Source organism: Microtus pennsylvanicus, chromosome 2 (assembly GCF_037038515.1).
Source record: "Microtus pennsylvanicus isolate mMicPen1 chromosome 2, mMicPen1.hap1, whole genome shotgun sequence".
Classification (NCBI taxonomy): Eukaryota; Metazoa; Chordata; class Mammalia; order Rodentia; family Cricetidae; genus Microtus; species Microtus pennsylvanicus.
The window spans coordinates 31445987-31456813 of NC_134580.1; positions in this window are offsets into that span (position 1 = coordinate 31445987).

A 10827-nucleotide genomic window follows, 5' to 3' on the forward strand; every position below is an offset into this window, starting at 1 on the left:
CCATCAGCCTACCAGCTAACCCCAATGTTCAGCTCCTTAGAAGGGTCTTTTCTCAGTGTCTCCCTGCCTTAGGTGTGCTGTGGTTCTCAGGCTGGGGGTGGGGAAAACAGAAGCCCTGGTCTGTGCTGGCAAGCTGTCCAGGCCTCTCCTATCTGGGGCCTTAGGGATGCTGGGAGCAGGGTAGCGGGGCTGGGGCAATGCTCCCTCATCCCTGCTGTCCTGCCTTTGCCCGGCCATGGGTAGAGATTCAAAGCAGTAGCTGGCAACAAAGTATATAGGTGTATTCAGCTCCTTCATTCCCAGGTCCGTGCCTGGCTGTAACAACGCTCTCCCTGATCTGCTGTCCTGCCAGGAAGTTTCCCAAGGGACCCTGGGGAGAAGCTCCCTTCAGCTGCTCCTCCCAGTAGAGGGAGTTCCATGGGTTTGGGGTACATGGCCCCCTCACCCCCATTTTCTCACTTGCTGGGCAGTGTACAGGACAGAGCTCAGAGGGCGTGGTCTACCCTGCCTGCCAAAGGGGGTTTTCCAGAGACCCTTCAGTGGGCCAGCTGTGGGTTTAGAGCAAGGCTCTTTCTCTGCCTGGCCTTCAGATTCTCTTTTAAGATGAGCGTCCACAGGTTACAATCATGGGTCTGCAATGTCACCTCCTGGAGGAGGTTTGTGCCCCACAGTTAAGGTGCAGTGACCCCCTGACCAGTTTTAGGGGAGATGGAAAGGATGGGCCCAATTAGGGTGACACTGGCTACATTGTGGCCAGTTTACCACAGAGGACAAGCAAAAGGGTGTTAGGCACGACATGTCTGCTAGACATGGCATCAGCTCCTGTCACTGCCTGTCAGAATGTAAGGAGAGGGCCCCGACAAGTCACTGGAGCCTCTTGGGTTGGGAGCATTGTGACTGAAGTAGAAGCATCCAGGGGTGGCCTGAAGAGACTTTGATAGTCCAGGAGCCATGGCTTTCCCCTCTACACAGGACAGAGAATCCCTTTCCCTGGGGGTGGTCCTTTAGGGGGAGGTTTTGTCAAGGGAAGAACAAGGGGAGGCCATGACGTGACAGGGCCAGAGGCCAACCGCCTTGCCGGAGCTATGGTCTTAGCAGATGTGGCTTGAGCAGATGTGGAACTGGGGAGCGGGCCAGAGAATCCTCAGAACCCTAGGTGCCCCAAGTCTCAGGGGAAGACTCCCAAGTATCAAAGTAAAGCCTTTGTGGCCTAGGGGTTAAATGGTCCCCAAGCTGTTTAGTTTGCACCCAGTGTCTGTGACCAAGAGGAAGTGGAAGGCAGCAGGAATGCAGAAACCCAGCCAGGCCTTGTCCCAACAGGCAGCAGAGGGTCAGGCTCCAGGCTCCGGGCTCAGCCGTAGCTAAGCAGCATCTATAAACAGTGAAACACACATTCTCCCCGAGTGTGTGCGTGCTGTTGTTCATGTGTGTGCCTGCGCTGAGGCCACGGTGTTTCCAGTCATAGATGGGAACCTTTCAGGTTCCTTCCCGATCCCTGTCACACATAGGCCCTGAGGCCGCCTGTTTTCCCCCATACATTGTCTCCCTCAGTCCCTACAGCCCCGGATCCAGGAGCTCCAGGTACCCACCCTCCCATGTGGGAAGTCGTGCAACTGCAGAGCACAGGGCGTCACAGTGGAGTCACTCACTCTGGTGCTTCTGGGCTGTGCATGTGAACAGTGACCAAAGCGTGTGTGCCCATGTTGGGATGGGTGCCTCGTTGGTGGGACCACATGTGTGTGTTTGCATGTGTAGCCATGTGTGAGAACACATGTGTGCAATGCATACCTGCATTCAACAATGCAAGCCTGTGCCATGTGGCTATCTCAAAGTGCTGACCTGTCAGCCCACGTACCCTCTCTCCCTTCTTGACTTTGTACACAGGAGGAATAGTTAATATGTTTTTGTGTCGGGGCTACCAGGCTGGTGCCACATGGGATGTGTGGTGGCCTCATGAATGGCACAGGGGCCTTTGAGAGTCAGCAGTGTGGCAGGAATGGGGTTGGGCAAGAAAGGGCAGATGAGAGGGATAGAGGGATAGTAGGAATGGGATTTCTCGACCTCTAACCAGGGGCAGAGATTTACTGTGGGCTCCATCAAGGAGCCCCGAATCTGCTGGTTCTACCTCTCTTTCGGGGCCCAGCTTCCAGAACCTGGGACAATCCTCCAATGACCCTGCAGGGGGACCCAGGTTCAGGGCACCTCCCGGCTCTGCCAGGCAATCCTCCTCTGTCCTGAGGGAATGAAAGGGAGAAGGGGACCCCAAATGGTACTCAGCCTCCATTGTGGTTCACAGAAATAGGGAGAAGGCCTGAGATACAGATAGTCCCAGTCCCTCCGCAGCAAGTATGGGCTCTGCCTGTTGTGCCGGTGCAGATGGGACAATGGTCAGCAGGGGGCGCTCGGAGCCCACAGATTGTGGAAACAGCAGCGCAGGCTGGTAACCGGAGGGTAGGATTCAAGTGCAAAGGAGGGTCATGGATGGTGTGTGCGTGTGCATGGGCATGCTTGTGTGTGCGCGTGTTGTATACGTGTGTGTGCATGCATGTGTGTGATGTGTGTGCATGCATGTGGTGTGTATGTGTGTGTGATGGAGGAGCACACACTTTACTACTAGCTCCCTGCCCTGCCAAGGGACAGTCTGTCCTGCTCGGAGAGGGCTGCGAATTGATGTTTGGAGCCCCAGGTAAGCTCTATGGAGGTGAGAGTGACGAACTTGCCAGTGAAGCAACGTGAGCTGAACCTCTGTAACCATGAGGAAGGTTCAGTGGCAAGGAAGGACTTCCGTCTGAAAGACCTGAGGTCTGACCCTCTGCAGAACAGAGGTCTGACCCTGCTTCTGCCTCAGGGTGACCCTCTGCAGAACAGAGTGTCCTTCTAGACCCCAGCACACGAGGTTACCCTGGAAGACCAGAGCCTCCACTCTGGTTCGTCAACTATTTCTTCAGTAGATATTCAACGACACCCAGTAAATACAAGGCCAGCAAAGGCCTGGGAAGGGCAAAAGAGAAGGCCTTGCAAGTTGCCTGAGGTGGCACCTGACGAGAGTAACACCTGAGGGTCCTGAAGAGCCCTGTGGTACAACTGGTCTTCATCACAGAGATTGGCTCCTGCCTCCTTCTGCTTTGAGCCTCTGAGCCCTCAAGTCCTGTCTCACCCAGTCAAAGTCAAAGGCCAGCCACTGGCCAGAAGGTGGACCCTGCCTGGCCTCCGGCCCTATCCTCCTTACCCTTCTGCACACTGCATCAGGGCTTTGGCCCCTGTGGTTCCCTCTGTCTCAGTTGCTCTTCCTAGGTTTCCACGCAGCTTCTTTTTCCTGCTTGTGTTTTCAGTGGCATGCCCCCTTCCCTGACCTCCCTACAGACTGACCCGGCTCCCAGCAGTCCTCCATTGTCTTGCCTTCGACAGGTGTAGTTTTATACTAACACTTCCTTTTCTGTCTGTCTCTCCCCTGTGTAGGTAGGAATTTGGGCTGATCTCCTTACTGTTACACAGAGTATACATGGCACAGGCATCAGTAAACACTTGTGAGGATTGAGTGTGGCCTTGGGATGGTACCACTCTCTTTACACATGCGCTCTTGAAGGGTGCTTGCACGCACGCACACACACACACACACACACACACACACACACACACAATCTGGGAGCTGGGGACATCTGTATCCTGGCTCTGTTTGCTTTCCTTAGGGCAGAAGTTGAGTGGTTATTGTGACAGCCACCAGACTCACACATCCTAGCAGACACACTGATGGAAGGAGGCCAGCAGAGGAGGCTGAGCTTTCATTTCTGAGCAGAGGCTTCCAGGGGATGTGTAGGCACCACACACAATTCTACCTAGGGCAGCCATTCAGGCAACTGCCCCCTCTGCAGGCCCATATGGAGTTGGACTCTGTCGGAATGCCACCCAGCCTTTGATGCTCAACTGTTCCCAGATGGAAGGAAGAGATTGTGTCTGTCTAGTTCCCTGCCCTCAAATTCCAGAGGTGGCACTGTGGTCTCTCCCTTCTCCAGGGTTGCATTGAGCCCGCCCCCTTCAGTCCTAGGGTGGACTTTCTTTTCTGTGCCTCTTAGTCCCCAGAGAGTAGCAGGTGGCTCCCCTGCCCTTAATACACTGCCTGTCAATTCCTGCATACATTTCTCTGTTGGAAACCCCCAGTGTGGTTTCTCTTTAGAAATGTTTTTATTAGCCCATACTAATTACACACAAGAATGGGTGTGATACATTTTCACGTGTATTGATTTTGGTTATATCCACTGCCCCCCCCCCCGCTGACCGCATTTTCCTTCCTAAGTACCTCCCCTGCCATTTTCAAGCTTTTTTGGGGGGGGACCTAAATGGTTTCATGGGTGATGTTTGTTAAAGGAGCATGAGAAGTTACCAGTGGCTTCACCTCTGAAGAAAATGTGGCGCTCCCCCTCATTGGGAGGAAGGAGACTCTACTTTCCCTTCCTCCCTTCCTTTTTTCCTTTTTTTTTTTTTGACAAGGTCTCACTATGCAGTTTTGTATCTTTGGCTGACCTGGAACTCACTATGTAGACCAGGCTGGCCTCAAACACAAAGGGACCTTCCTGCCTCTTCGTTCTGAGTGCTGAGATCAAGGGTATACAGTGCCATGTCTGGCTTCCGTGACAGGGTTTCGAGGGCCCAAGCCTATGCTGCTGATGTGCTGTGAGTTTACAAGCACCACAGCCACGTTCTGCCCAGAATTCCGCACCTTCTTCCACCTCCGCGCCTTCCTCAGGGGCTTGCATCCCTTCCGCTCCTCTTTTCTGAGATGTCCCCTGAGCTTCAGAAGGGGTAAGACAGGTGTCCCATCTGTGTATGGGCGTAATAGTCATTACCCCCTCTGTTCTTGACAAGGTGTGGATCTAGAGTCTGTCACTGCTGCCCACTGCAAAAAGAAGCTTCCCTGACTAGTCATGTAGTTATTCAGAAGACTTTGTTTTGGGCACATCACGTCCATTTAGCAAACCAACGACCGTGGTTTCCCCAGGAGGGCCTATGACTCTTCAGCCACAGGCTTTGGACTGGGTTTGCAGTACCAGATGTGAATTCCCTCTTGTGGAGTGGTCATCAAATTCAGTCTAGCCTGGTGTCTGGACACCATCTACAGCGTGAGAGAGAGGCTGTGCTGTGCACTGGGAGCACAACCCAGAGATGGAAAGGGACGGCAGAGTGGGAGAGGGGAGACGATTTCCTGGAGGGGCTGTCTAGATGGGGAGGTGGTGTTGTCTTAGACTGGACACTGAGGAAGCCCATGTACTTACTGCAGCCAGTATAAGACCTGGGCACATGGCAATCTCTCATAGATGGTGTTGGGGAGGGAGCAGGGCAGGGAGGAGGGGGTTTAGGTCCTGAGGTTCCAGATCTGAGATCTGAAATTGGGGCCAAGTGAGACTGGCATTTAGCTCTTCTAATGCATCCTATTGCCCCATTTTTAGAGGTTCCAGGGACATGATGTTCTTGCCTCTGCCAGGAGAGGGCAGTGGTGGCTGCAGTGCTGGCTGTCTGGGCCGGTCCAGCCTTCTCTTACTGGGAAGCAGCCTGGGCATCGATCGGCTACACAGGAAAGAGGAAGGGCTGGGTCCCTTCTCTAACCCTCAGCTTCCTCTAAACACATGTCCAGGGATGAACAGATAGGGCTCAGTCACTCCAGGTCAGGCCAGGGGGCCAGATAGAACACCCGTCTCATCTATACTAGGGATTCAGGGACAGCTGGCCAAACCTTGTGTTGGTTGTTAGCAGCATTCTTAGACAGCCATTGTGTGCCAGACTCATGCTAAATTCTTTTCTTATGCATCAACGTAAACAAAAAGATTTATTTTAATTTGATTTGTATGGGTGTCTTGCCCGCAAGTGCGTTTGTGCATAATAGAGGCCAGAAGGGTATGTCATGTTCCCCTAGAACTGGAGTTACAGATGGTTGTGAGCCGCCGTGTAGGTGCTGGTATCAAACCCAAGTCCTCTGCAAGAGCAGCAGTGCCCTTAATCATGGGGCTGTCTCCCAGCCCCCATGTCTCAATTTTTAAAAGCTTCACAACAAATCAACGATGCAAGTGTAGTTCTGCTCTCGGAGAATGCCCCGAACCATCCAGCCAAGCGCCAGAACAGCTCTGCAGATCCTCCTTCCCCTTGTGTGCTGCCCAGGGAGTCGGACAATTGACCTCATGAGGCAGAGTGATAAGAAGATTAAATAGTAACAAGTGACATTTGAGAAGGGGTTTTGTGATGAACCCTTTCCTGCCTGTACTCATTGAAAACTCCTGTGAGAGCCTGGACCAGAGGGTAAGAACCCTCACGGCCACAGATTGCTGCAGGGGTGAGATCATCACCCTCAGCCATGGATGCTGCAGGGGTGAGATCACCACCTTCATGGCCACGGATGCTGCAGGGGTGAGATTAGCACTCTCACAGCCACGGATGCTGCAGGGGTGAGATAAACAGCTTACCCACCACCCTCCTCTCTCCTTGCTCCCTCCTGCCATTGGTGTCTGAGGGACTCACAAGGCCTCCAGGATGTCTTCTGTCTGTGTCAGTGTGGTTCCTAGAATAGCCAAAGGCCCCAGCTAAGAACACAGATGGATAGCAGAGGGATCTTTAGCTTCCCCACCCCCAGCCCCTGCTATCTGTGACGCGCGGTGCCATCAACACTCAGGAGCATGACTCTGCTGAGGTCTCACAAAGCAGCCATGACAGAGGACTTGGCACACAGTGACTGTGGCGTGGATTCCTGCCTCTCTACTCCAGGCTGGAGCCCTGAAGACAAGGATCCTGTTTACCTGCTTCCTCTCTTTCCTCCTCATCAGACGTACCACCATGACGTCTCTCTCTGCATCTCCCAGCAGCTATGGTTGGTCCCTTGCTATTTTGAGCACCATTGTCTGTTCATTCTTCCAGAATCTGGCAAGTGCCAGTAGAATGCTGGGCTCCCTAGTGGATACCAGGCTGTGGGACTGAATGCATGCAGTCTGTGTTCTTGGCCTGTATCCTGGTGGAAGTTCTAGGGACCACCACATATTACAGCATCTCAGTTTTCCTTGTTCTTAATTTTTCAAAACCCTGCCTAGCGATGAGCAGTCGGGGCTGAGCAGTTCCTTCCTGATTCATCTTCTTTCCTACCTCTAGTACCCTTCTTGGACTTGGCCTTCCAGTCTCCAGGAAACCCTCTGTGACAGACTTCTCGGCTTCCTCGCGGGCTCCGCTGTGATGGCATTGTTGGTCAGGCACCTCTAGTTTGTCTCTTTCTGTTTCTGTGAGGTTCTTCTCCACTGGGGCTGGAGTTCCCCAAACCCAAGGACACGCTTGCACTGGCCCGGAGAAGTGGGTGAGAGAAGGCTCTCCCCCAGGGCCTGCCTGGGCTCTGGATGGGGTCTCATTGGCGGACACTTCCTCTAGAGCTGTGAGGGGCAGGGATTCCCAGGCACTCTAATCTCTTGGGCGACCCAGGACTCAACCTGTTCATCTCCACCCACCTTTAGCCTTAGTCCACCTCGCCAGCTGCTGTTCCTGTGGCATTTAGTCTGCAAGTGAAAAAGGAATAGCTCTAGATACCCACAATACTTGCTCTCCTGTGTTGGTTGTTTTCTGAAGCTGTGGTGCTTCCCACCCAGATCTCAGCTAACAGAGAAGGATGAGGCAAACCCAGGCCAGGGTTTAGTTTCGCTGTAGCCAAGGAAGGCTAGTGCTCTTGGTCAACCTCTCATGGAGTCTCTGTGAGAACTGAGGAGGCAGGAGGGAGGACAGGGGCTCACCCAAGGGGCAGGGCATGCTGTGTCTTTTAGAGGTCTGCTAGCTGAAAAGGGGTAAGAAGGTGTGCTTGCTTGGACAGGGAAATCATTCCTTCCCATTCCTCACTGGCTATCGGCTTTTATGTAAAGGCTTAAAAGTAGACCCGACACAGCCTACCTCCACACAACTTTGGGGCATGGAGACGGTGGCTGGGGGGGGGTGTCACTCATTCCTTCTTCACTCATTCTTACATCTGTTGGAGATCTCTTCTTACGTGATTTCTTTGGGGAAGAGTAAAATTAATATCTGTTTCCAAACTGGGATGGCACCAACAACCCAAACTTTGACTCATTCAAGCCCATTTTGGTGAGTAAAATGAATTTATTTGGGGTTACTTCTGGATCAGTGGATGACTATGGACAGCTGTATTTTCCTGAAGTCACCACCTCACCCCACAACATGGCTACCTAACCAACCTCCTATTTTATGTGGCCCTAAGGTCACAACTGAATGGGTGCAAGCTTGACTTTGACCACGTCCTAGCTTTAAATCTATAGAGGTGACTACAGGCTTAGACTGCACAAGGCACAGACAGACCCAGACTTTGGGGAAGTTGGGTGTCTATCCTTGCCCTTATCAGGGTTGCTGCAGGTTTGGGCCACGGATTCCAGCCGTGGGAAGGACGGCTTGTGGTGGCTTGCTGCAAGAGTCATGCTGGCTCGGGTTGAAAGGTCCTGGAGACAGATAGCGGCACAACTTCTGCCCTCAGGAAGCTTCGCACAATCTGGGGACAAAGAGTCCAGGGCAGCCACCTCAGGCCTGCCTAGTTGAGGTTTGAGGAGTGGCGGCTACAGAGATAAAGGCTGCAGGGGTTTAACACGCCCCGTGAACATCCGGAGCAGGGCCAGGCATGAGCTAAGTTTGTGTTAAAAAAAATGTTTGTAAAATGCATGACTCAGCTGTGTGTCATAGATTTCCAAAGAACTTAGTCGAATAATAGAATTGTTTTAAGTCCAGGATAATAAAGACGATATGAATGAGAACTCCAGGAAGCAGCCAGAATGGTACTTATTAGGAAGTGGATGACATCAAGGAGAGATATATTGAAAATTAGAGCTGTCAATCTACATAGTAGGAAGCTGATAAAAATAAGGTGGAGAAAGTAGCAGGAGAATAAACATGTCACTGGACCTTAGAGTGTGAGATTCCTACTCATGTTCAGAGATTTAAACGGGTATTCGGAAGTGGATAAAATAGAAAAAGAACCATCTCAGCTCTAGGGTCCTCTGGAGGGAACTTGGGGCTTCTATGTTCATCTGTCCTGTGTCCTGAGAGCAGATCCTGTCTGTCAAGGTCCCGAGGTGGAGGGACAGAGTCAAGTCCTAGGGCCTGGCCATGCCATGTCCCTCTGAAGCCAAGATGAGGTCTCCTTGCCTGGCTTTGAGTCTCAGGCTTAGTCAACTGTAACTCCTAAAATCTGCCCTATCAACCGTGATGTCACTAACCATGACCTTTCCCATTGGCTGAACTGTCACAGGGAAGAGTGTGACAGTCGAAGACAATGTAGCACCCTGAGAGGCGTGACCACAACTCTGTCATCAGACGCCCAGACACCTGTGAGGTGATGGTCCGCAATCCTTATTTGTTGATCTGTATTTGACCTGGCAGGATTAGGCCTGCTCCAGCTAAGTGGAGAAGAAACTCTGCCACTAGCTGGGGAACCGCCTGTTTCTGTAGGCACGGGGAACATGGCTCCACATTATGACAAGTCTCCCGGTAGCAAGAAAGGGTGGGGACCTTTTGAGTCTATGCCCCCATTGTTTTGAAGTTATAGTTTGGTATCTGGATGGAACATTTCTCTATAGATAGAGTTTGTCAGCCTTGGATGACAAGTGACCAAACCATGTTGAAATAGGAGTGGCGGGGCTGCGTCCCTGGCACCCGGCCGCCCCCACGGCTAGCTTTACTTGAAATAATTACACGGAAACTGTATTCTTTTAAACACCGCTTGGCCCATTTCTATCTAGCCTCTTTTAGGCTAGCTCTCGCACCTGGACTAGCCCATTTCTAATAATCTGCTGTAGCCCACCAGCTGGCTTACCAGGAATGATCTTAACCTGCGTCTGCCTGGAGTGGGAGAATCATGGCAACTCTCTGACTCAGCTTCTTTCTCCCAGCATTCTGTTCTGTTTACTCCACCCACCTAAGGGTGGGCCTATCAAATGGGCCTAGCAGTTTCTTTATTGCTTAATCAATGAAATCAACAGATTGATATATGACACTCCCACAAAACCACCCCAAAAGAGGAGAGGAAATTAGGTACTCAAGCAAGGCATGGTGGCATATACCTGTAATTATGACTCTTTGGAAGGCCAAGGCAGAAGATTTAAGAGTTCAAGGGCATCCTTGGCTAAATGAGTTTGAGGCCAGCCCGGGCTACATAAGATCCTGTCTCCAATACACATAAAACAAAGCAACCAAATAACGAAAATCAATGCCTAGCAGCTTTATCCATAGAAAAATCTTAATACTTTATTCACCCCTTGACCAAGTCAGCCAGCAAGTAGGTGGCTGGAGTGAGTTCTCTAAAATCCTGATAGTACACCCAGTGCTAATCATGAAGAAACAGGAAGGGAAGCAATAAGTTAAAAGCCATATAAGTTATGAAAAATAATATATACTTTCTGTAGTTCATGTCCCCACTGAGGGTTTGTTCCCTTGGAAACTGATAGTAGCTCGAGAGAAAGCAGCAGTGAGCATCCTCTTTGGGAACTCTGGGTTGAATATATCACTGGGTTCCTTGGCCTGGGAGAGCTAGTGGCCCATCAGCACCCACTGCAGGCTTGGAAGGCCAGGGGCCTTGAACACCTGTCTTGGAGAATGAGATGAAGGAATGGGAGGCAGCCAGGACAGGAGGTGAGGCAGGAGCCAGGACATGGGTGTGAGGGGGAGAAAGGGAGGAGAGAAGGAGGCTAGCATTGCTGTGCCTTGCAAGCCCCAGAGCTGAGAGCCAAGGGTAGGACATGGGATCGCTAGCCAAGTCCAGACATCCTTGTGGGTGCAGAATGGCTCTCTTGGGTTGAGTCCTTTGAAGAC